Source organism: Dipodomys merriami, unplaced genomic scaffold, assembly GCF_024711535.1.
Source record: "Dipodomys merriami isolate MVZ:Mamm:240054 unplaced genomic scaffold, mDipMer1.0.p SCAF_30, whole genome shotgun sequence".
Taxonomy (NCBI): domain Eukaryota; kingdom Metazoa; phylum Chordata; class Mammalia; order Rodentia; family Heteromyidae; genus Dipodomys; species Dipodomys merriami.
Window position 1 is genome coordinate 8,252,229 of NW_027204493.1, and position 27,270 is coordinate 8,279,498.

The 27,270-nt window shown below is 40.7% G+C and overlaps 1 protein-coding gene across 1 annotated transcript in view; it reads left to right on the forward strand.

The window, feature by feature from the left end:
• Nucleotides 1-1,803: 1,803 nt before the first annotated feature.
• Ghr (growth hormone receptor) overlaps nucleotides 1,804-27,270 on the forward strand; it is a 246,845-nt gene continuing 221,378 nt past the window's right edge. The window contains exon 1 of the mRNA XM_070041112.1: nucleotides 1,804-2,031. The gene's annotated coding sequence lies outside the window, so the exon portion shown is untranslated. The remainder of the gene's footprint in view (nucleotides 2,032-27,270) is intronic.

Sequence of the window (27,270 nt, forward strand, 5' to 3'; positions counted from 1 at the left end):
GGGGTGGAAAGAAAGAGTAGGTACAGAGAGGAATAAAGAGAGAGATACGTCACCTCACACAGGAGTGGAGTTACCTTTGAGCATAGCTGCAGTCTCTACTTCTTCCATTAAAGGCCTTTCAGCCAGATTAGTATATATAGACCACCCAACAGGCGTTTTGTGAGACTGTGCCCTCATCATTTGCTTTCCCAAGCTTCTCTATGTGAGCGGCTCTCCTTTCAAAAGTTCCAGAACCGTTTACCGCCTCCATTGCTCTAGCAGAGCATAGATTCCCCAGAAATCCAAGAGTTGGGAAGAGTCTTAGGGACTATACATAAACCCAAGTTGAAGATCAATAACCATTCACAGCCTGCTCCAGGATGAGGCAGTGGAGACTCGGCCCTTCTACAATCTTTCCTGCATCCATTCATGCTGAATGGCTTTTCAGGAACTAGCTGGGAGTTGAGCCATAGCTGAACCCCTTGCAAAGACACAAAGGTTTTCCATTTGTGATTCCTTTGGAAACAGAGGGATCTCATGTAATGACTGCTGAACCAACACCTGTGGTCCTATGTGGTTTTCCTGAGCCTTCGCCATGAACGTCCTATGGATCTTTGACTTTAAAGCTAAGGTGTTTGGGTCATTTAAGTTGCTGTTTAAGCTTTCTGAATATAAGCGTGGCCTGTGTGTGGAAGTTTTCTTAGAGGGAAAAAGAGAAAGGGGAAGGGGAAGGGAGAGAAGAGGAGAGGACAGGTCAGGACAGGAGAGGGCAGGAGAAGGAAGTCAAAGTGGTTAGAAATTTACGGATCAGTGAGGTTGCAAATGGCTGTCAAGCTGAAAATAAATCGTAAGCTCATTGCATGAGTGGTTTCTCCTTCAGATCTTGGACCACCTGGAGCTAGACCTTTGTACTCTGAACTTTTAAAAAGCACGCAGTGCCTGAGGGATTGATGCTTTAGAAAAAACATCTACGGACCAACTGAGCCCTTCTGAAGCACTTCTTGTCTGGCTTTACGGTCCCAACGACAGAACGAGGTAGCGAGGGCTGGTGTTTGCAGAACAACCATGCCCCGCATTAGGCAGGCAGGCAGAATCCTCTCCCTAGGTCACACATGAGGACCAAGACCCAGGCTGGAGCAACCCCCGGCCACCCCGCGCTGTGGCTGTTAGACATAGTCTTGTGCTGACCTGCCGGGTGTCCCTGAAAGGTCACCTAGTGTGTCTCCCTTGTTAACGGGCAGCGTACCAGGCTTCCTCCTTCGCCCTCCTTCCCCTGGCTTTGGAGTGGAGGCGGGTGGGCAGCTTGTGTGTGCTGGGCTCCTGGAGGTTTGCGGGCTCCCAAGCCCGCTCTAGCTCTGCGCGCTTTCCCAGCTCGCGCTCCGGGCTTTTCTGGACGCGTTCCTTCGGATGCGCGGCACTGCACTCAGCCTTCCAGGTCCAGCCTTCTTCGGGGGCGCCCGGCAGGGCGGCGAGGGAGGGAGGCGCCCGCCACTACCAATATCTTCCTCTAGGAGGAGCCGCGCAGCGCGCCCCGGCGCGAGTGACACGCACCCACTCCAACTCCTCGCGCCCAGGGCTTCATCCCAGCTCCGCGGAATGCGCGGCCTCTCCGCGCAGCGGGTCTCGAACCGGCTGCCCTGAACCCCAGCTTCCCTTCGACTCCTCAGCCGCGATCGCGGCCTCGGAGGACCGGACCCGGCCGTGACCCTCGGTGAACAAGCAGCCTCCTTTCCCACCCTTCCCCGCCCCTCCCCTCCTCCCTTCCCGCTTCACCCCGCCCCCTCCCCTCCTCCCCAAGTCTGACAGCCCGCGAGCTGCCAAGCAGGGCGCAGCCATGGGAAGAGGAGGCGGTCTACCGAGAGGCGGCGGCGGCGGCGGCGGCTGCTCCAGCGGCGGCGGCGGCAGCGATCGCTGCTGAGCCCCGGGCGGCGGCGGCGGGGACACCCGTCCCCCCCACCCCGGGCCGGGGCCACGCGGGCCGGAGGCTCCCGCGCCATCGGCCCCAAGCGCAGACGGACCCCGGCGCTGTGTCTCCGGAGACGAAGCTCGGAGGTACTGGAGAGGGGTTCCGGGAGTCAGGCTCCTATCCCCCCCCTTTTTTGAGGGGAGGGTCCCTGGAAGCCTGGGGGGGGGGGTGCGGAGTGGACCTCGGGAGCCAGTTGTTCAGGCAAAGGCGGGCCTGATTTTTGTATTCATGGAGCGAATGCTTCTTTTCCAGGTGACTGACGGGTGGGTTGTGCTTCCCTTTTCGAAAAGTTTTCAGTGGATGCCTGGTTGTAACCGGATCTTTGCTCTCTCGGTGTGTGTGTGTGTGTGTGTGTGTGTGTGTGTGTGTGTGTGTGTGTGTGTACGCGCGTGCGCGTGAGTCGGTCCTGGTGGGGTGATAGCGTGCGTGTCTGGTGCCGGGGGAACCATCCCAAGCCGCTGCCCGCTCCCGCCGCTGAGTGTGCGGGACGCGGAGGCGTTTTTCCTCCCGAGACCGTTTCGTTAGAAGTCGCCAAAGTTTCAGTTGGACAACAACATCCTGCCGGGCTGGGGCGGGGAGCGATCGGAGGCGGCAGGGGTCGGGGGGCCCAGCGAGGGTCCGGCAGCGCTGGTGCGGGCAGCCGGCGCCCCGCGCGCGCTCCTCCCGCGCAGCGCACGGCCCTCTCTGCGCCCCGGCCTCGGCTCGGTGCTGCCGAGCGCCGGGCCGGGCTGGGTAGAGTCCCCGCCGCCGCCGCCGCCAGTCTCCAAGAACTGGGGTGGGTGGAAGGCTAGGCGCGCGCGCGCGGACCTCCGGCTCTCGTGGGTCAGGAAATCCCTCAGGCTCAAAGTTTTGTCCGAAGTGCGGGGCTGGCAGGGCGGCGTGTCTGGAAGCTGGCGGTGCGCAGTGATTGCGGGATGGAGGTGTTAGCCAGGTGTGAGCAGCCTGAAGAATGCTAACTTCGGGGTGAGGGCATAATAATACAGCCCGGAGAGGAAGCCTGCGGGGACTGGGCTTGCGGGGTCCGGGCTGCGGGGTCTGGTGGTTTGGCGCGGGCGTGTGCGCCCATAGGCGTGGACGCGATTGCCTGGTGCGCGCGTGTGAGCCTGCCTGGGAGGCGTGCAAGGCGCTCGAGGGGTGAGGGGAGGGGAGACTGCCTGTTTGGGCTGCCTGGAAAGGACAGGCCAAGGTAATGGAGAGGCCAGACAAGGAGATCCTGAAAAGGATGAACTCTCCAGGCCTTTACAATAACTAAACCTGTTGCTTTGCAGGGACTGAAGGCTGGAAATGGGGGTTTTCTGGAGTTTTGCAGAACTCCAGACAGACAGACAGACAGACAGACAGACACACACACACACACACACACACACACACACACACACACACACACACACACACACACACATTTGGGTAGAGAATGCCAGAGGCCGGGCGCAGGGAGCTGTGGATCTGAGTTTCCCTGGGTTGCTGCTGTCCACAGCCAATGGGTGGGAAGGGGTTCAGGGCGTTTGCTTTTAAACGCCCTGGAGCTTGTCTAGTAGAGTCACTCAAGCCTCTGGACTTAGGCTGTTGTGGCAGCAACTGGTGTTCCAAGCTGCTGTCCTCCGGGGTTACTAGGGAAGTGCCTTTTCTTCTGCCATAGCCTATATCTTAGAGGCGACAACGACTGAAACATATCCCAGAATTAAAATGAGAGGGGGCAGGGGCGGGAGATGTCGTAGCAAACAGGGTTGTTGGTTGATTCTGTAATTGGGTGTTCTCTTCCCTTTTGAGAAAAATCAAAGTTCAGTGTACTGGGATTAGAGGGCAAGAAGTCTTCAGTGATTGACAATTTCCCTTCAGATGGCCCCTTGGATGAACTGGAAGGGTATGTGATACCCCAGGGAGCCTTAGAAACACTCGTTTGTCGCTTAAAAACTTTGTCCCACCCTTCATCTGCATCTTCCATCCTTAAAAACTTTTGGTTTCACATAAATCTAAAGAAAGTTGGTGAGTCAACACTCAGTCTTTAAAAAAAATGTCATAGTGAAATGATACTTTTGGTCTCCTGAATGCATGGAAAGCTAACACTTAATGGGCAAAGGTGTGAAATGAAGGTCTATAAACTCAATGACAAAGTGATGACATTAGTGCATTTTTTTCAAAGTGAGCATAACTTGATCTCACAAATATTTGTTCTAGCCAGACTCTGCACTATGTTTTTGATTATTAGGTTTTTTTTTCTTTTTTAAACAGCAGATTCCACATCATCAGCCACGTTAAATGGGCACTAGGGAACTGGTCTATGCCATCTCTGGCGCCTGTGTTAACAGATGTTTATGGTGCTTGGTAACCTATGGGACTGTCACGTTGAGTATCTTGTTAGCTCAGGACATAATGTTTATAGAATAATGTAATAAATGAAGCCACAGTTTCAGCCTGCTTCTAGCTAAGTGCACGAAGCACCCAATGCGGAAACAAATCTTGAAGTTGGTCCAAATTGGCCAGCCTTTTTGGCTATCTGCTGGTAAGCATTGTTAATGTAAAGATAAATCTGAGTGATACAGTGAGAATGTGGGACAACAGACTGATTAGCTCAAGGAAAAATGTTATGGGCTGTTTTTATTTTATTTTTAATATGCTAACCTGAACAGTAAGCTTTTGGGTCATTATACTGGTAAATTCCATACTTACAGACACTTGGTTCTCTTTAAGAGAAAAAGAAATACGTCCTGCTTAAACAATACTTGTATTTCTAGTGTGCTTGCACATATCCACATAAATCAATGCCTTTCCTCCTTTGAAAAAAAAAAAAAAACAGGCTGGAGGGTAAGGAAGAGCATTTGCCTGACATGAGTGATCTCTGCTACCACCCAAACAAATATAAAAAAATAAATAATTACTCCCATAATGTCTGTGGTAGTGATTTAAGTAATAGTGAATATTTAAACCACCCAATTTAAACCACCTTTAAGTCATGAATTGATAAGAACTGGTTTGGTAAGACTGGAGTTACCCCTTACTCCACTGGAGAAGTGATATTTTTCAACTTGAAACAGATATAATGTAAATAATATTCCCCTCCCCCAAGTTTTACTTAGGATTGTTACTGAGTTTTTATCTGGTAAGTTATTATCTGGTGCCTGAACAAAACCTCTACTTAAATCCCCGGAAATGGAGTAGTCCATCTCTTCCTATAATAAGTTGGGAATTTCTCTTCCTCACTGACCAGTCCATTCTAGGAGACATATTTCTAGAAAGTTCCATCTTGTAACTAATCAACCTTTTTTCTCTACCCAATTTGTCTGTCCTCCAGTAGAATCTATTCTTCCTTGCCTTTGAATATTACATTTGAAAACAGGTATGGTGCTCCTGGATGCCATATTCCTCTTTGCCTCTTCTTGTAATTGTCCCTTACTTGCTGAGAGTCTCACCTTTCCCTACCCTGATCCATATGTCCTAAGTTACACATTACCTGCAGTCCTTCTCATTGTGTAAGTTTAGCGTGGATCACAGATTTGTGATTTACACTTCTGGAATTCTATATTAAGACATCTTAGCGTTCATGAGTATATTTTGTTTTCAGCCAGATAGCGACACTACTGACTAATATCAAATTGTAAACATGATAACATAATTATTAATTCATGGTCAAAGCACTGTAATATCTTCAGAACAATTTTCCATGACTGAACTATGAAAAGTATCATGTTGATTAGATAAATAAGAATTTTATATGCCATTAGGTATAGTCCTTTAATTTCTCCCTATTAAGGAATATCAACCAAAAAGAAAAAAAACCTAGATATAGAATATTCTGAAGATACACAGATTTAAATTTTGCTATAAGAGCCAGGCATGGGTGGCTCACATCTGTAATCCTAGCTACTCAGGAGGCTGAGATCTGAGGATCACAGTTCAAAGCAGCCCAGGTAGGAACATCTGTGAGACTCTTACCTCCAGTTAACCACCAGTTTTCTGGTGATTAGGGCTCAAGTGGTAGGGTGCTAGCCTTGAGCTGAAGAGCTTAGGGACTGCAACCAGGCCCAGAGTTAAAGCCCCACAACTGACCCCCCTCCCAATTTTTTTGTTATAAGTAGGTAGTAATTAAAATGTATACTTTTCATAGACTTTTTTTGTGTCTGCTTCCCTGAACATGAGTCAGTGCTAGCTATCAGGCATTTATTGAAAGCTTGTTCTACCCATGTCCCAGGGAGTGTGTTACCTGGCCCCAAATGAGGTGAAAGTACACAGAAATGCTTCCTTGAGTTAGTGGGGTTTGAGATGCACACACTGCAGCTGACTAAATCAACAACCTGCTTTTCCTCAGGAGGTAAATGGCTTGCTAATGTTACAGGGAAGTGTAAAGAGCTCATTCCCCATTAGGAGCCATATCTCTGCATCAGCATGAACTTAGGCCTTCATGCCATGTTTGTGTTCAGCCAGGGATGAGACAAATAATCTGTTTCTCCTAATTAATCAAGTCTAAGCTGCCTTGGTAACAGGCAGCAAAGCTGGTTTCTAGGTGGACAAGGTGTGGCTCAAGGCAAGCACTGGCTAGAGGTGGGGGGATTGACAGAGAAACCTTATCACCTATTTGTACATTAGCTCCTTACTATTTTGCTCCTCTGTGAAAATCATATGCTTTCCAGGGCTAAGGTATTTCTACATGAAACCTATATTATCCAAGGCTTGCTATGACACCTGCCCTTAACCATTGATTTTTCTTTTATGTGTCTGTCTGGGGATTCCAAATTAAATTATATGTTTCTCCTGTCACCTACTGAGAAGCTGTCCCTGCCACAAGACTGTCTTCCTGCAAGAAATATTTATGGTGGATGATGATGACACGGTTACTTTTTTAGCAATTCTGAGTTGTGTGTATAATCTGCTTTTCTTAGGGGAGGTAGGAAGGAAAAGGAAGGAAGGAGAAAAAACAGAGAGAACCAATTTATCATATAATTGACATCGATGGCTTCAGAAACTCCTAGTTTATGAGAAGACATTTGGTCAGGACAAGTGGGCAATATCAATCTTAAGCGTTCAGATAAAAATGTTTTTGTATATACACAGGCATTTGCAATGAGATCCCATTGCCTTTTGGGTCCCATTAACATACAGTTGCTTCTTTGCTTTATTTGGCTCTCAAATACAGGTATGAAAAAATAACCAATAATAAAGTATGCTTATTAAAGTTCAAAAATTGACATCACTGTTTTTTCTCTTGCTCCCTTCTCCCAAATTATAGGAGACCCCATCTGGTGAGACATGCAAAGTTCTGCTCTGCAAAACAAAGCTCCACTTTGATATGGGAAACATTTAGGTTAGTTTGATCTTATATGAAAGCCATAAACTATGCGTTAGGAAGGCTGGATCCCCTCTAAGGTCTCCTTGTAGAGTGGGCTTTGGAACTTTTGCCAACTCAAACCTTTTAGGGTTTTGTATTTTTTGTATGCTATAAACAAACACATCGTGGGCATAAACAGCACTAGCTCTTAGGGGTCTTTTCCACTTAATTACAGAATTTCTTTTTTTTTTTCTGCAGCTTTTATGACACTTTGTTTGGATCTCTCTTAGGACACATATTTCATTCCAGTTTCAGGGCCTGCTTATTTTGTGCTATCTTCCTTACAATGCTGTCTGTGGTTCCTTAAGAACAAGAAGTAGATTTTTATTTGTATTGTCCCATTTTGGCTAATGTCTATAAACAGAGCAAGTATGGGAACAGTGTTCATTGGACAATATATTAGGCATGGAGCTATAAGTTATGTCCCTAATTTAACCTAATATAGCATCAAGCAATAATGTATGACTGTTTTATTCCCTTGTCTTTTTTCTTAAAGTTGGTTGTGGGCCTTGAACTTGGGGCCTGGATGCTGCCCCTGAGCTTCTTTGCTCAAAGCTAGTGCCTTACCACTTTGAGCCACAGTGCCCCTTCTGGTCTTCTGGTGGTTAATTGGAAGTAAGAGTCACATGGACTTTCCTGCCCCGACTGGCTTCAAACTACCATCCTCAGCTCTCAGCCTTCTGAATAACTAGGATTACAGGCAGAACCCACCAGCACCCAGCTCCCTTATCATCTTATTATGCTCCCTGCTTCCATGCTGAACAGTACAACCCATCTTGATCAGATGAAAAAAGTCTTACTGAAGCACTTAGATACCAGATTCTTAAAAGAAAGAAGACAGATGACAAAAACATTGTTGTTTAGTTTGAACTCCTTCCTTCAATGCATCCCCTTAACCTTTTTTATTTTTATTTTTGCCAGTCCCAGGACTGAACTCAGGGCCTGGGTACTATCTCTGAGCTGCTTCTGCTCAAGGCTAGCACTATACCACTTGAGCCATAGTACCACTTCTGGCTCTGAGGAATCAAATCCAGAGCTTCATGCATGCTTGGCAAACACTCTACCACTAAGCCACTTTCCTAGCACACCCCTCCCCCAAATTTTAATATAAGTTCATGGCTCCTTAGGTTAGGTTCCAGCTCCACTTAGTAATGATTCAGAACAGCAGTGATCTTGTTAGAAACTGCTGGGGTGTTAGTTTAATTATTATCTAAACTTACTTTCAAATACTCCATCCCCAAATCAGTAGATAAATTCTCCTATAGGGTCCTTAAAACTTCCAGATATGTTTACTGCTAGATTAGTGTTTGTATCTTCTGTGATTCACTAGACGTTCAGCAACTTTTCTTTAGATTGCCATCCTGATCCCAATGAATTATACTTCTTAGTGCATTTGGTTAAGCATAAATGTCTGTCTGTCTGGGCTCCTAAGTAAAAAGGAGATCCTAGAGAAGAAAGAAGCTCATTTCACAGAGGCCCAGTGCAGTGAAATGAACCCCAAGATAAGGATTCAAATAGATCCTTTCTGTAGTGGATGAACTTATATGCCAGATGCTTGCTATAACTCCTTGATTGCTCCCTCCTTAGTTTGTAAAAGAAAGCATTTAAAATAGCCTATAATTTAAACTCTCTTAAAAGAAGCATTCTAGCCTACCACATCGGCACATGCCTGTTATCCCAGTACTCAGGAGGCTGAGGAAGGAGGACCAGAAGTTTGAGACCAGCTGGAGCTGTGTAGTGAAATTCTGTCTTTAAAAAAAAACCCAAAACTAAATAAACAGAAGAGACTTCCCTTCTGTTCTCTTAGAATATAATAGACATATGATAAATTCATTGGGTCATAGATTATATCTATATATCTTTGACCCAATGAATTTATATATAGATCTGTTATCTGTGTATCTACCTATATATCTACCTATGTATCTATCTATGTATCTATCACTCTACCTCCCTACTTACCTACTTACCTATCTACCTATTTATCCGAGTATTGTGCTTGAACACTCAGCCATTGTCCCTGAGTTTTTCTGCTCACGGATAGTACTCTACCACTTGAGACACAGCTCCATTTCTGGCTTTGTTTTGGTGTTTAATTGGAGATAAAAGCCTCATAGACTTTCCATCCTTTGGCTGTCTTAGAGCAGCGATCCTCAGATTTCAGTCTAATGAGCAGCTAGGTTTATAGGCATGAGCCATCGGTGCCCAGCAAGATCTTTTTAAAAAAACTTTAAAAAGTACTTATTATATCAAGATTTATATCCATTTTTTCTCTTTGAGCTATCATAGCAAGTAAAAGTGAATCATGATTATTACAAAGCAGAGTCATAAAGAGTTTTAAGGAGTTCTTTTTCTGTGCTTATTGAGACAATAGGTTAAAAGTGATTTGTGTGGTGTGCAATGCCATAAGCTCATCTGAGCCTTTATGGTGACTAGTAAAAATTTCAGATTGTTGCCGGGCACAATGGCTCACACCTGTAATCCTAGCTACTCAGAAGGTTGAGATCTGAGGATCACAGGTCAAAGCCAGCCCGGGCAGGAAAGTCCATGAGACTCTTATCTCCAATTAACCACCAGAAAGCCAGAAGTGGTGCCATGGCTCAAGTGGTAGAGCACTCGCCTTGAGCTGAAAAGCTGAGGGACAGTGCCCAGGCCAAGTTCAAGCTGCACAACTGACAAAAAAAATGAACTGTTTCTCTGGCCATCTTCATGCTAGGTGATTGTTATCTCCTCAAAACTCAGTTTGACAAAGTGAAGTGAAAACCGAGCTAGAAGAGCATATATGAGTGATAGATTGAAAGTCTAGCTTCTTTCATGGCCTCTTCCTCAAAGGATAGAATAGTATACTATTCTTCATAGGCAAGATAATGATCAATGAAGATTAAAGAAAGAAGAGAAATGGCTTCTGTCATATTAACACGATAGCATCTTATTTCCCTTAGAGAACAAAATTGCATTTTACTTATAAGCATTTGATCAATATTTTATCAATGGTCAAGTATCTAGAAAAACAAATAGCAATATTGAAGTGATGACAAGAGATATGTGGAAGCAAATAAAGATATAATAATAATAATAACAACAACAACAACGTAACAACACAAGCTTCCTGGTACTAGCACAAAATTAGGCCTGAGGACAAATGGGACAGAAGACTCAGAAATGAATGCACAGACATATAGTCACCTAATGTTAGATAAAGGTTGGAAGAAAGCCTCTTCAACAAATGGTGCTGGCAAAACTGGCTATCCACATGCAGAAAACTGAAGGTAGATCCTTACATATCACTTTGCACCAGAAGAAATTCAAAATGGATCCAAGACCTCAGTGTAAGGCCAGATATCATGAAAATATTACAGGACGGAGTAGAGGAAACACTAGGGCTCCTAACCATGAGTCAAAAGTTCCTATTTAAAGATCCAGAATCATAACAAGTAAAAGAAGAACTAGATTATTTGGATTGCATCAAACCAAAGAGTTTGTGCATGGCAAGGGATGTAGCTAACAAGATAAACAGAAAGCCCACAGAATAGAAGAAGATTCTTACCAACTATACATTAGAAAATGGCCTTATATCTGAAATATAACTAGAGCTCAAAACATAAACCCTCAATCAATGACCCAATTAATAAATGGGCTAAAGAATTAAAGAGAGACTTCTTAAAGAAGTAAGAATGTTCAATAGACACATAAAATATTCAACTTCTCTGGCCATAAAAGAAATGCTAGTCAAAACAACATTGAGATTCCATCTCACCCAAGTTACAATGGCCATTATCAAGAAAACTAACAATAACAGATGCTGGTGGGGATGTGGCCAAAGGGAACGCTACTATACTGTTGGTAGGAATGGAAACTTGTTCAATCACTCTGGAAAGTGGTGTGGAGATTCCTCAAAATACTAAACACAGAACTTCTCTATGATCCAGCACTTCCACTCCTGGGTATTTATTCAATATAACACAAACAAGGCCACACTATAGGTACCAGCACAACCATGTTCCTGGCAGCATTGTTTATTGCAGCCAAGATATGGAATCAACCCAGATGCCCCTCAGTGGATGAATGGATCAAGAAAATGTGGTATATATACACAATGAAATTCTGTTTTTCCATTAGAAAGGATGACGTTTTACCATTCATAAGGAAATAGAAAGACTTGGAAAAAATTATACTAGGTGAAGTAAGCCAGACCCATATAAACATAGGTTGCATGGTTTACCTCATTTGTGGTAACTAGAATGCGCCTATAAATCTATAAGTAAGCACACCGAATGGCAAAAAAATTTACTGGGGCATGATAAATTAGACATCCACACAGTGAGACAAAAGGAAGATATTCATTGGAGTGGATCACAGACGCTCAATAGCTGTGTGCATATGAACATATAAAATAATATTTATCAAAACGAACTCCAAGAAATGGGAACAAGAGATTTTTGTTGCTGCTGCTGTTGTTTTTGTTGTCTTTTCCTTTCGTTTTGTTTGTTAGTTTATTTGTCTTGGGGAGGATAAGCGGAGGACAGAAAAGGTGGGACAAGGGGTGAACAAACAGCAGTGGTACTCACTAGTCACTGTGGAAAATGCAGTATACAACTGGTGAGTGGGTGGGGAAAAACTGGGAGAGAGTAAGGGAAGGAATAACATGGTTCAACAAGAAATGTACTCATGACCTGGCTTATGTAGTTGTAACCCTCTGTACACCACCTTTATAATAACCATAAAATGTTCTTTAAAACATAATGCAAGCTTGGCAATATTGCTTTAGTTTAGTAATAGCACCAAGACTTGATAACCACCTTCCAAAGGTGAATGCTGTTCACAGACTTTGAAACAACTACAAGTTTTCACTACTTGAACAAAATGGAGGTATCTGTATTTTGATTTTTTTAGCTAATATACTTTTTAGAGCCGAAGACTGAACTCAGGGCCAGTTCTTCTATTGGGTTAAATCCTCAACCTCATACTTCTAATTTTTAACAGAGACTTAGTAGAACCACATTACCAGATACAAAATTTTAATTTTCTTTGCTGTTTTGGAATGCATTTTACTATTTTTATTTATTCCTTTCATTACACATAAAGTCCATGAGAATCAGTTATATCATCCAAAAAGTACTTTGAAAAGTACTTGGGAAAAGATGTTGCATAAATAAGTTTGGGTTTTGTTTTGTTTTTTCCCCTCCCCCAAGATGTAAGTTTGGCCAAACCAATGGCATTTTGGTATCACTGTGAAAAATCAAAGGCAGAACATGTATTTATTGAGTCATTCATGTGTTCTTAGGAATGTGCTAGACACTGGGAAATGCAAAAGTAGTGTAAGGCAAAACTCCTGAATTTAGGACACAGCATTCAAGCTAGGAAGTCAATACTATATCAATGTATGTGGTGTGATGTCAGAGCAGTTAATAAATGCATGTTGTAATGGAAGATTCTTCTGTAGAAGCCTAAATATGGCATTCATTTAGAGAGAAGAAATATATGTTTGTATTTAACACATATTTGGAGAGAGGCTTTAGTGGGCAAAGTTGGTCCTAAATCATACCTTACAAATATAGTAATTTCTTTTCATCTATGGGAAGGGTTGAAGATGTTTTGGCTGGGAGGTTGGGAACTGAGGATCAAGAAATATGGTTGGAACTTTGGAAAGCAGTATGGAGGTTCCTCAAAAGACTTCACATAGAACTCCCCTATGACCCAGCAATCCCACTTTTGGGCAGTTACCCAAATGTTTACAAACAAGACCACACTAAAGCTACCAGCACAACTATGTTTATTGCAGCATTATTTACCATAGCTAAGATATGGAACCAACCCAGATGCCCCTCAGTAGATGAATGGATCAAGAAAATGTGGTATATATACACAATGGAATTCTATGCCTCCATCAGAAAGAATGACATTGCCCCATTTGTTAGGAAATGGAAAAACTTGGAAAAAATTATATTAAGTGAAGTAAACCAGGCCCAAAGAAACATAGGTCCCATGGTTTCCCTTATTTGCAATATCTAGTATATGTATGAGTCAAGCAGAAAAGGTCAGATAATGTGATGTCAGGAAAATGAACCCTTAGATATGTATTTTAATGTTTTTTTCTTTCATGCATGTGTTTCTAACGCATTTATAAGATTATCTCTTTGTTGCTTTGTATGTCCCTCCCCCACAGTATAACCCCTGCTTTCACTATATTTGATGTCAGTATAACTTGTGGAGGAGATGGGGAAAAACCAGATGTTTAAGGATACAGGTGGACCTGTTGCAACAATGAGAAGTACAAGTTGTCATGTCCAAAACGAGCTTTACAACGTCAGTGCGGGGGGGGGGGGGGGGGATCAGGGGGGGGAGGGGGAAGGAGAAGTATTGGGACTGGGGGGGGGAGGGGGGAGGCTGGGAAGGGATGTGAAGGGTAAACCAAAGGAGGAGGCTGCAATGCGTGGTAAGAAATGTATGCGTTATCCTGCCCATGTAATTGTAACCCCTCTGTACAGTATGTTCACAAATAAAATTAAATTAAATTAAAAAAAAAAAGAAATATGGTTGGAGCTCCCTGGGTTAGTGATAACAGGTAAGCAGGAAGACTTTGCCGGACTCTGGATTTGTTTTCCAATGGAAGTTCCTCCATTTGCTTATACGAATGCTGCACAGGGGCTTGTTCCCTGGTTGGGCCATTGTGAGAGCCCATTGTAAGCCTAGTGCAGGCTAGAGGGTGGTGGTTGTTAAAGGATGTTTCTGTGTACTACTTTCTGAACATTATTTTAGCATAATTTTAAGACATCCTTCAATAGTATTCTAAGGGGTCTGTTAAGGATCCCAACAGTATGATTTCTTTTTAAGAAAATATTGCAAATAGTCCTTACAATGAAAGACTTCCCTTCCTCATTGACAGCTGGTTCCTATAGCCACAGGACTTCATATAACTTGAGATCATCCATCATAGACTTTCATTTAAGGCTCTGCCTCCCTGCTAGGTAGCACATGGAGATATTTGGAAATACAGTCGTTCTAAGAACTGGAGTTATAGGCTCTTAGTACCTAGTCAGAGATGTTAAATGTCTGTAAGGCCAGAGGCAGTTCTACACAAGGAACAATTAGGTTGTCCCGGTGTTAGTAGACTCCTATTAAGACTTCTCAGTCCAACATCCTCATTTTATTTATAGACAAGGCAATCAGAGTCCTTAAAAAGACCTTTTAGAAATGACAGTAACAGATTTACATTGCAGTTATAGCTTTCTTTCTGCTCCATTCTTTGTGTGCCATCTCTTTAGCATCTATCAACAGGGACTATAACCATGGAATAGTATCTTCTTAGTCTACTTTCTGTTGCTAATAAAACACAGAAGACTGAGTAAGACATCCAGAAAATAGATTTCTTTTAGCTATCTGTTTTAGTACTCAGGTGACAGAACGTGTCTTGCTGGTAGAATCCCTAATCAGCGCAGGGAATCACGTAACAAAGAACAAGGTGCACGCATGTCATTTCTGGTTCATTCTGTCTCTTTCTGTCTCTGTCTGTCTCTCTCTCTTTGTCTCTTTGTCTCTCTGTCTCTCTGTCTCTCTCTGTCTCTCTCTCTCTGCCTTATTTTATAAATCCAGAAATATTGTCATGGGGGGGAGTTCCACCCTGATGATCTTATCTAATCCTAACCATCTCCCAGAAGCCTCATTGCTAAACATCATAGTTGGATCAAGTTTCCACCCTTCTAATACTTCACAATAGGGATTAAATTTCAACACATAAACCCTTGGGGGACACACTTAAATTGTAGCAAAGCATGTTGTTTATCACTGTCATTCATCTCGGAAGGCGACAGTTGTGTTAACTCTTGTGTCTTGAGATACTTGATGTATTTGACAAGCAATTCTTTCTGCTCAGAACATAGACAAGTTTGCCATAAAGTAGGATTGGCAGATGCCTGTGGAGGTGTCAGCCACTGTGGAAGCCTAAAGATAGGTTGGCATTCTGAAAAGGACATGGAGTAGGTGTAGGAGTCATACAAATCTGGCTTGTGTAACTGGAGTTGAATCCAGCTCTGTCTATTTTTATTTACTATCTTTATACTCTTGGAAAATTAAACTCTCTGGGCTTAATCTGCAGAATTGAGGGTGGTGGTTCTTACTTTATCAGGTTATTGTGCTTCAGATGAGTTGAAACAGTCCCTGACATGTATTGGACAAGGCTGACAGAGGATTTATTGCAGTGCCCTTTTGAGAGTCTTCAAGAGTGAATCATCACCATAAAATGCCCACTTGATATTAATTATGGTTTCTGTTCCCTCCTCCTTTCCAGGGACAATCAAATTAAGGTTTGATTTTATTTGAACTATTGAAATTTTTTTTCTTCAAAAGAGTGCTGCAAGCCAAAGATTAGTTTCTGGGGTGTGTGTGTGTGTGTGTGTGTGTGTGTGTGTGTGTGTGTGTGTGTGTGTGTGTGTGTGTGTGTGTGTGTGTGTGTGTGTGTGTGTGTGTGTGTGTGTGTGTGTGTGTGTGTGTGTGTGTGTGTGTGTCTTCCCTGTCAGTGTTGCTAGATTTCTGCTATAGTATAAAACTATGGGATACTACAACCACAAGATTATTGGTGGCTTATGAAATTCAGATGTTTAGCATCAATAGTGAACATTGCTCTGATGCAGATGCTTCTCAGAGAGATTTCTGTCTACCAGTGATAGGAAATCCATCTTAAGTAGGAGATACTTTTGGAAAGATAAGGGATAATCAAAAGTTGCTCAGTGGAGTGAGAGAGCCTGTGGTAAAAGATCTTTCTGGATAAGGAATAGTCTGTGATGATGTGCTGTGAGGTTTTAAAAAATGTAGAGGAAGCTACACACAGAAGCCTTAACAGTATTTTAACCCTTTACCTTGAACAAATGTTCAGCCATGGGCACAAAGGTGCATGATTGCCCAATTATAGGAGAATGTTAAAATCATCTCTTTGTTAAAGAGGATAAGGTTGTTAAAGAGGATAAAGTCATAAAGTTATAAAGTTATAAAATGAATAATTGTAAAATAACACAGATATTAATTGATGAGGGAAACTGAAAAGATGTTATAATCATTTGAAAGAAGGGGGGAAAGGACCAGAATTATATGTACAGTAAAGGAATATGAGAGTAATTTTGCAAAAACATGTCTACTCCTTCCACTAAATACAAGTAATTTTCATTCTTAGGCAAATTACATTTTGCATATATAATATTCCAGGTTCATGTCTACGTGTTAACTTCTAACTGCTCACAGCTTTAAAACTGCATAGTCAAAGACAAAGATTTAGATCCCCCTATAAGATTGGCTAATCAATGAAGACTCTTCATTCTATTGACAGAATATTTGGTAATCTCTTTTGTTTCTTCTAGTCTTACGTAGTTTTTTTCTACCCCAAGTTGTACAGTTTATTTCCAATATATTGTCTTGTGAGTATCACTGTTGCATTGGTTCATCCTTTGTCCTTTGTCTCACCATTTTGTTGTTCCCCTTCCCTTCTCTAATTCAGACAAACATATATACAATACCCAGGGGACCAAAATCAAATACAGTGACAATGGGATAAACCATAGGAAAAAAAATAAAAACACAAAAGAAAAAAAAAAGAAATCATGTAGTACATAACAATAACAACAACAACAAAGGAAAACCTCTTGTTTCCATGTCTTAGAGTTCATTTCACTTAGCATTATCTTATATTGTCATATGTACATAGCTATTGAGCTATTCTACTCATCTGCTAGGATTATCCTAGACATGTATTAATTATTACAAATGAGGCAAACCATGGGATCTATGTTTCTTTGGGTCTGGCTTTCTTCACTTAATATGATTTTTTCCCAAGTCTTTCCATTTCCTTACAAATGGGTGGTGTCATTCTTTTGGATGAAAGCATAGAATTCCTGTGTGTATATGTGTGTGTGTGTGTGTGTGTGTGTGTGTGTGTGTGTGTGTGTGTGTGTGTGTGTGTGTGTGTTCTTGATCCATTCAACTACTGAGGAGCATCTGGATTGGTTCCATATCTTAGCTATGGTAAATCATAGTGCAGTAAACATAGTTGTGCTAATAGCTCTAGTATGGCCTTGTTTGTGATTGTTTGGGTAAATGCCCAGAAATGGGATTGCCGGGTCATAGGGGAGCAATATGTATAGTCTTTTGAGGAACCTCCCTACTGCTTTCCAGAGTGTCTGAAGAAGTTTACCCTCCCACCAACAGTATAGTAGCATTCCCTTTTGGCCACATTCCCTGCAGCATCTGTTGTTAAAGACAGCCTCTTCAGCAAATGGGCTGTCAAAATTGGTTAAACATCTGAAGAAAACTAAAATTAGATCCTTTATATCACTCTCCACCAGAATCAATTCCAAATGGATTAAAGACCTTGAGGTAAAAGCATATACCCTGAAAACATTACAGAAAAAAATAGGAGAAACTCTAGGGCTCCTTGGCCCAGGCCAAAATTTTCATAATAAAAACACTACAAATCAAAGAAAGGTTGGACTAATGGGATTGCATTAAACTGCAGAGCTTCTGCATGGCAAAGGACATAGCTAGCAAGATTGATAGAAAGCCCACAGATTGGGAGATCTTCACTAGCCATATAATGGCCAAGGGTCTCATATATAAAATATACTTAGAACTCAAAAAATTAAATCCCCCCCAAAACAAATCTTCAAAGAAACAACTGCCCCATTAGTAAGTGGTATGAAGACTTAAAGAGAGACTTCTCTGAAGAGGAAATAAGAAGGGCCAATAGACACATGAAGAAATGCTCAACTTCTCTAGCCATAAAAGAAATGCAAATCAAAACAACATTGAGATTGCACCTCACCCCAGTCAGAATGGCTATATATTTAGATTTTTACATGACTGGCTCTTTGATAATTCAGGCCCAGACTTAGGGTTATCTGCTTAGAAAGTGTTTCTTTAATGCATAACTGGAGTAACCCTCTGTCAACTATGTCATAATATAATGAAACCTTGTCTTATTTTCTTAATAGCATTTATCATTAATATCATATTGTTTATTAATTTTTCCCTGTTTTTAGTCCCTCTCCATGACACTAATGTAGAGAGACTTTCATGTCCTCTTCATTCTATTTCCCCTTGGAAATTTTAGTTTAATGAATGAAGGTTTTTGTTGATACTCTCCCAAATATTTATTTCCTTTCCACATGTCAAAAAAAAGTGTGGCTGTCATGTGTCAGTTACTTTTGTGTTAATAAGTTTGTGAGATTCTCTCCTGGATGGAGAGTTTTTTCAGGTACCAAAGTTGATCCAGGATGGGTATAAGATCTCCTTGTAAATAATGTTGAATTGTTAAATCCAGTGGCCATTTTGGTACAGATATGTAAAAAATGGTGGCAAGAGTGACATCTTGGTTTGGATTTCCTCTAGAATCAGATCATGAGACAAGGATTCAAGAAAGAGGAGCTCATTTGAAACTGAAATAAAGAAAGTAAAGAACCAGGACAGGTTACCCTGTGAAGAAAGTCATTGTCTTTGGCAGTTTGAGCATAATTTTTCTGGAGATACTTGGTAAGCTTGGGAAGAGCACACATGCCAGAGTTCTCACACTTCAGTGAAAGAGCTTGAATGTTTATCTCCTAACTCCCAGTAGTCATTAGCTCCTGGGCACTAGTGCTTGTCAGGGTAAAGCACTCTCCAGGTGCTAGACAGAACCATAAGGCCAAAAAAACACTGGTAATGGCAATTAGAACTTAGATAGTGTAAAACACTAGGGATAAGGAGATACAGCTGAGAAGGGGTAGATAACTTGCACTAGACAAAAACATGTGTTGAGTTTTTTGGGGTCTAATTTTAGATTTATGAAACAGCTGCAGATGTTGTACAGAGTTTTTATATATTCTTTGCCTTATTTCTCCTGATGCTAACATTCATAATCATGATATATTTCTAAAAACGAAGAGACTAACCTTAAATACTATTAGGTAAACTCAGACTTGATCAAGATTTTTCCAGTGTTCCCATGAAGGCCACTCCCCAGGGGTGTAACATATTGCACACCAGTTTAGTATAACATATTACATATAATTTGGTGATTAAACAAACAAACAAACACTGAACCGGGTGCTGATGGCGCATGCTTGTAATCCTAGCTACTCAGGAAGCTGAGATCTGAGGTTCACAGTCCAAAGCCAGCCTGGGCAGGAAAGTCTGTGAAACTCTTATCTCCAATTAACCATCAAAAAAACCAGAAGTGGCACTATGATTCAAGTGGTAGAGCACTTGCCTTGAGCTGAAGAACTGAGGGACAGTGCCCAGGCCCAGAGTTCAAGCATCACAACTGACAAAAAAAAGAAAGAAAGAAAAATAAAAAAACTGTACATGCACTATTTTATTTGGGCCTCTTCTATTAGTAAACTGGTCTTTGTAACTTACAAAGAAAGTTCTATAAGCCAGGCGCTGGTGACTCACGCCTGTAATCCTAACTAGTCAGGAGAGATCCGAGGATCACAGTTTAAGCCAGTCCACACAGAAAAGGCCCGTGAGACTCTTCTTCCAATAAATCATTAAAAAAAAAAAAAAGGAAGTGGCATTGTGGCTCACTGTAGCCTTGAGCACAAAGAAGCTCAGGGACAGTACCCAGGTGCTGAGTTCAAACCCCACAACTGACAAAAAAAAAAAGTAAGTTCTATAAATGCACACATGGTGACAATGACCCCAGCCCTGTGTTAGACATGGAATATGTCCTCAAAACTAATTAAACATATAGTTCAAAACAGCAAGAAAAACAACATGTCATTCAGTAGGTAGTGTATGTTGCTAAGCCTCCATCAATCATTTAAGAAATACTCATAACAGTGTGATGACCTGGAATAAGTTTAATGCCCTGAGTATCAGCTATGAATTAGGATTCCCTAATCATGAGCCTGAGCCAAGTCTCATAAAGTGTCTAGAATTGTATATGTTTATGACAACTCATGCTTGCAAACTGCAAAGCACATTGCCTCTGTAATTCAGACAACTGAATCCACAGATAATAACAGTGCTTAGATTAAACTTTATAACCTCTATTCCCTACTCCTATTATTATATATTTAGTTACTCCCACATTTTTCCACATGCCCAACCCCTATCCTTGGTGACTTTCTTCTAAGAGTTTTTTTTTCCTTATCTGATAAACATTTCCAAAAATATATTGTCAAACTTTGCAACTTTTAACTTTATTATTATTTTGTTGTCTTTAAGTAGTTGTACAAAGGAGTTGCCATTTAACAAAGCAGTTTATGAATAGGACGCACCTTGATCAATGTGGTTTTTTAAAAATTAGGTTTTAGCAGACTTCAACAGCTTTGAATTTGTGGATTATTTTTCAGTGCTTACCTTATATTTGTAAAACTGGCTATCTTTTTAATATGCTAAACAGCCATATAAATTGACCATAGCTCTTTGGAAAGTCAGCCATAGTCCATTAAGTAATGCGTGATTCAGGGCCAAGTTATGAAAGTGAACATCTTCAAAGGGCATGGTACTTATGTAATAATTTGAAGTGCTTTGTTATTTTATAATGCGTTTGAATTTGAATAGCTGACCTTTATTTCTCACTATTTTCTTGGTGACAGTTTTTTAAAAGTATTATATTGAGAGATGGAGAATATTCATTGAAATGTGTGACCCAACTGAAAATTATCTTTGGTTGTTTTGGAATGCAGGGCCTGGAGTTCATAAGTAGAATTTCTTATAAATTATTTGTGCTTTGACTCTGGAGAGATAAACTTGGATACCTCAGGTAATTAATGCTGCAACTCCTCCAACATCCAATTCTAAATTCAGTAAGAAATACACCTTAAATTTTTTGAGTATGTTTGCTCTGATTACAAATTGTTGGAAGTCCAGAGTTAGTATTTAATAATATAAAATCTATGCAAAACACAAATTTGTGTTCCTCCCCCCCCCAGGATGACATCTAATTTTAAAGTTATAAAGAAATTCTCATATAAAAAGTACTTTTTTTCCTCAAAAGGAATAAGTAGACACTCATTTAAAGGTGATCCTTTGGAAATGGAGGTGTGGCTTACTTGTAGAGTGCACCAGACCCTATTAAGCACAAATCCCAGTACTACTAAAACAAACACGTGATCTTTTTAGATTTTTATAGTTAAAACATTGCATATTGGAACGGTGAAAATATCATCACCTTTCAGAATAGTTTAATGAAACTCTTTCATTGTTTATTGCTTTTTAGTTGGCAATATTATGATCTGAACTTGGGGCTTGTACTTACTAGTTAGTCACTTTACCACTGAGCCATGCCTCCAGCCTTTTTTGGTGTTGGTTGTTTTTGAGATAAGGTCTCACGTCCTGATTGGGAACATGCTTGGACTGTAATCTTCACATATCATAGTTGAGATGAAGTAGCACAGATTTTTCTGTCTAGGCTAGCCTGAAACTTCCATCCTTCTAATCTCAGCATGGCTTAAGATGAGAGGCACAAACTACCATACCCAGCTATGGGTTGAGAAGGGGATCTTGTGGATTTTTGTTTGGCCTGGCATGAATCTCATCTTCTTCTTAGCCAAGTAGCTAGGATCTGAGGTCTGAGCCACTGTCACCCAGCTGAGATTATTTCTTTTACTTATATGGTTTCATCAAGTTGTCATTTTCTTAAACCATGATCTTTGATCTGTTATAGATGCATTAACAGGCATGGTCTGTAAATGCAAATTTGTAAACTATACCCCATTTGTCCCTATAAGGTACCATGAAGTGTCCAGAAGATAGAATCAGGCTATTACCAATTACTGCTGTGTAGTCACATTATGAACGTGTTTACGATGGCCTGCATTAATCCTAACTCTAACTCTGATCCTTAGCAAGGACACATTTCTTTGTTTATATTGTATATGCAAAACCATATGAACCATATGACTATTCACCAGGTGAAACTTTGACATATGCAGATTAAATAATTTGCAAAAGGACTGTACTACTTGTACAATCAAGATTCAAACCTAGGCATTCCTAATTCTGAGTGCATCTAACTTTCATGCTTCTAACAACCACTGCTTATGGGACTGATTCTTTGATATTCACCTCTTCAAGAAGGTGAGTTTATTTTCCCTCACATAGGATATGGGCTGAACTTGAGAGACTTAGTTCTAATGAATGGAGAAAAGTAGGAATGAAGATGTGAGAGTTTGCAGACTGGGTCATTCCTGTGGTTTCTATCTTTATTGATCTATCTACTATTGGATCACTCACTCTTTTTTTTTTTTTTTTTTGAATCCGGTTGTGGGGCCTGAACTCTGGGCCTAGGCACTGTCCCTCAGCTCTTCAGCTCAAGGCTAGTGTGCTACCACTTGAGCCACAGTGCCACTTCCGGCTGTTTTTCTTTTTGCTTATGTGGTGCTGAGGAATCGAACCCAGGGCCTCATGCATGCAAGGCAAGCACTCTACCTCTGAGCCACCTTCCCAGCCCATTGGATCGCTCACTCTTGAGGGGAACCAGCTGCCCTATTAAGTTGTCCTACATAGAGACCCACAGGAAAAGGAACTAAGATACTCCAACAGCCAGCCCCTTATGGGAGCTGAATCCCTTTGTCCAGTAGCCTGTGTATCACTGAAGCCTCTTACTAGCAGCTAGCATAAGAGTAAGCTCAGAAGTTTCAGCCCCCAACCAACATCTGGATTGCAACTTCATGAAAGACCACAAGCTGGAACCACCCAACTAAGCTATTTCTAGATTCCTATCCCTAGAAAGTAAGATACAAAATACTTGCTGTTTTAAACTGCTAAGTGCCCAGTTAATTTGTCATGGAGCCATATAAAACCCATATAGTCTAATACTACCCTCATAATTAAAAAAATTATCCTAATTACAAAAATTTCAAACTTAAACATTGATAAAATGAGGAAATTTTGAAGAATAAAAAGACCGCTACTCCTTTTCAGTAGTAAAATATGAAGGCTCAATGAGCATAATATTAAGACTTCTCTAGGATTTGTCACTTTGTAAATCAAAGGATCATTTTTTTTTAAAAATACACCATTTCAACATAGTGTCTTGTACATCTCATTGTTACAATGGGTCAACCTGTATCCTTATTTCAGCATTTTGTTATTTCTCCTATGTTGAAAATAAACTTTGCAATTTTTGGTGGCAGGGTGAATTGGGGAGGTGAGGAGGGAAGGGATGGTAGGGGAAAAACAAAGAAGGAGGGTAACAATGCTCAATAGGAAATGGACTCATTACCTTGCTCATGAAACTGTAACCCCTCTGTACAGTATCTTTACAATAAAAATATATTAAAAATAATACAGTGGGAAAATTACACAATTTCAGCTTGGGTGTTAGTGGCTCACACCTATAATCCTAGCTACTCCAGAGACTGAAATCTGAGGGTCACATTTCAAAGCCAGCCCTAGACAGGACTGTCTGTGAGATTCTTATCTCCAGTTAATTACCAAAAATCCAGAACTGGAGCTGTGGCTTAAGAGACTTGAGGCAGGGGTGGATGCTCATAGATAGCAAGTAGGTACTGAGTTCAGTCCCCAAAGCCCCAGGACCATCATACACAGAAAAAGAAGCCGATTTAATAAAGAAGCATCTTAATAATAATAGTTCTGAAGGTATCATTCTAAGAGGGGGTAACTATACTCTATAGGAAATGTACTCATGACCTTACTCATGTAACTGTAACCCCTCTGTACAGTATCTGTACAATAAAAATATTTTTTTAAACCCTCATGGGAATACTCAGGAAGTATTATGTTTGGTAAGTTATCGCTCATAATCTTAAATTGTCAGGAATATGCTTGCTTGTTCCATGAGTTAAAGAGGAGTATAAACCAAAGTTGAATTTTAACCTCTTCCCAAGGGTTTCTCCCAACTTTTCGAAGGGGTCCTGTGAGCTCATAGGTCAAGGCATTTCTTGGTTTGCTTTGCCTTACAAGTTGCATTAACTTTGCTTTATGGCTACTTGCAGTTTAATAAATGACTTGGACTTTGATTATAATCTTTAGAGCTTGAGCCCAAGAATTTGTGTAAGACTTAGGAATACAGGACTATGACTTTTAAAAAAAATTTGCTTGATTTGGGCATAAGGGTGGGTACTGAATTTGGAACATTTTAAATTCTTATAAAGATGGTATTGGCTTGTCCTTTTATTTAAAAAAAGGAAGAAAGAAAAATGTGACTGTCACATTTTCTTGTATATCTACAAAGTGATTTAAACATGTTAAGAAATTCATTCATGAAGTTGATAGGGCCAGTTCCTGTTTAGTATTTAGAATAAATGTAAAGTAGAAATTCTGGTTTCCCTTTGTCTTTAAGTTAGAGCACATGGATCAGACCTTCTGGTCCTTATCATTTAATGCTGTTTGCTCTAAGTAGCTTATACCACATTCTCAAAGCCATTTTTCATAATGAACTGGACTTAATTCATGGGTTTTTGCTGCAGGAGTAGAGAAGAATGAGTATTGATATGGAGGATGTAAATTTTTCTATCAGTACCATCATTGTTTCTTGTTTTATTTGTTCATACACACACACACACACGCACGCACGCACGCACGCACACACACACTAATTCAACAGACATTTATCAAGCACTTAGGCTCTGACCTACAGGGTTTCATATGCTAGGATGGAGAAGGACATTAAATGTAATTAAAAGCTATTGTAATAATGTGAGATGAATGTATACAGCAACCTGACTTAGGTATGATGATCAGGGGAGGCTTTTAAAAGAAAGGAAATTTGAAATCTAAACGAGTAAAACTGAGGAAAAGGATAGCATTCTGGATAGAGGGTGGTTGTGAGAACAGAGAACAGTCAATATGAATTTAAGATGGTTTGTTTCATCAGCTGAAACAGACCAGAATTCAAAATGATCTTGTATAGAATATATAGAGTAATGTTTGATCACATACATGGGTATTATGATGTAGCTGAGTAGACACATAAAATAGGTCATCATGCTACAAAAGTTTTATAGCAACTGAACTAAAAAGCAACTAAAACCATCAATTTTGTTATTTATTGAGTGCTTGATATATGTTAGATGTTAGGTAGGCTATACAGGTGGTTTCTTTGGAGGATGGTCAGATTCTCAAACACACACCTGTATATGTACATATATATATTTATATATATATATGCTGCATGCATATTCTCTTATAACACTTAGAATAGTTTTATACACATATAAAGCCTGCAGAATTCCCCAGTATTGGTGACAAAAGACTTCATAATGACGTGCCTTGTGTAGCACTAAGCTATAAGCAAATGACAGCAGATGTAAATATTAACCACAAGGTCCAGGACTCTGTTTTCATTCAACCATCTGGGTTGGAAAAGAAACAACAGCTTCTACAGCTTTAGTCTCTTTTAAGTTTCATCTATTCCTTGACATATTAAATAATTGTCATGTTCACCACTTCCTTGAAAGTCATCGTACTGTCTGTGGATTGATTTTCAGATTCCTGAGTCTGGCTTTACAGCCTAGCTTTATTAGCTCAACCTGTCTTTCCATCTGTGTTTTCTGTTGAGCTTTAAAGAGAAGTTCTTTGCTCGCAAAATATTCCATCTGGTTGCTTCTGCCAAATGACTTTTTTTTCATGTGACTTCTTCAAAGTAGCTTTTCTCCCTCCTGTTTTTTCACTCACTCATTCTGCTTATTACAAGAGACTGAACTCAAACACACAAAACAGGTTGACTTCACAGTGTCTACTCTGGTCTTTTCCTCTCCTCCATCTTCATCCACCTACAAGTATCTTTTTTTTTCTATGACACTTTATTGGCCATTTATTAAAACTTCCTCTCATACAAGGTTTTTGTGGGCCTCATTTCTTTGTATATGGCCTGGATTCAGGCTCTGTGTTTACAATCTCCCTGTACCCTCACTACATAAAGTTAACACTCTGTAAGCAATTGTTGAAATAGTATTTTTTCTTTTTAAAAAGGTAGAAATTTGGAGCTGCGGAGGTTGCTCAGTGGTAGAGTGCTTGCTTTGCATGAATGAGGCCCTAGGTTCGATTCCTCAGCACCATATAAGCAGAAAGAGCCCGAAGTGGCACTGTGGCTCAAGTGGTAGAATGCTAACCTTGAGCGGAAATTCTGAGGGACAGCGCCAGGGCCCAGAGTTCAGGCCCCACGGCAGACCAAAAAAAAAAAAGTACAAATTGAATATGCTAATTTTTGTTATAATTTTTATTTTAAATTTTATGTTATTTTTTTCTATATTGTCTTCAATACTTAGTCATGTGTTAGACTGTGTACATTCTGTAATAAGTAATTGGTAGATCTATTCTGTTTGGGATTCAGGTATTTTTTATGCTTTCAGACCAAGGAGAATTGCTCTTATGAGGTTTGATGGCACAACTTTCAAGAGCATTATTGCTAATGCACATTATGAGGAGACTATGGGATCTCTTAAAATCCAGAAAATAGAAAGATGAATCAATCATGAGTCAGAGTTAGTGATGGAATTGTGCCCCCATCAAAGTCTGAAGTAATTAGAAAATATCCCTCTTTGAGAGTATCCGTAGCTAATTTTGGACTAACTGAGAGCATGTTAGTCTGCTAAGAAAATGACTTGGTGATTCAGCAGTCATTGTTTTGTTTTGTTCATTATTTACTTTATAAATTGGGCACAACAGTGGTTTTCTGTTGCCTTCATCTCTGTTGATAAGTTTTCTGAAAATAGTCTTAATTTTTCTTGATTTACAACGCTCAAATTTGTGATTTCTCTTGATTTAAAGTTCATCAGCATCCTGGAGTAGCATCTTCTGATGGAAAATCAGGCACCTCTGTTTTATCAGCATTTACTCATGAGTCATACACGATGTGGGACACAGCTATATGAGTTAAGCTCAGTGTAATTTGGAGAGAACACAATTTTGTTGTTTGGATTGCCTTAATGTATTTGGAAGCTTACCTCATTTAGAAGCCCAGTGGATTCCCTATTCCAGTACCCCAACAAGAAAGACTCACGACAGCAGGATAGCTGAAGTTAGAACTGCCCAGGAAGCTCATCTTTGGCTTCTTTATCTGTGGGTGTGA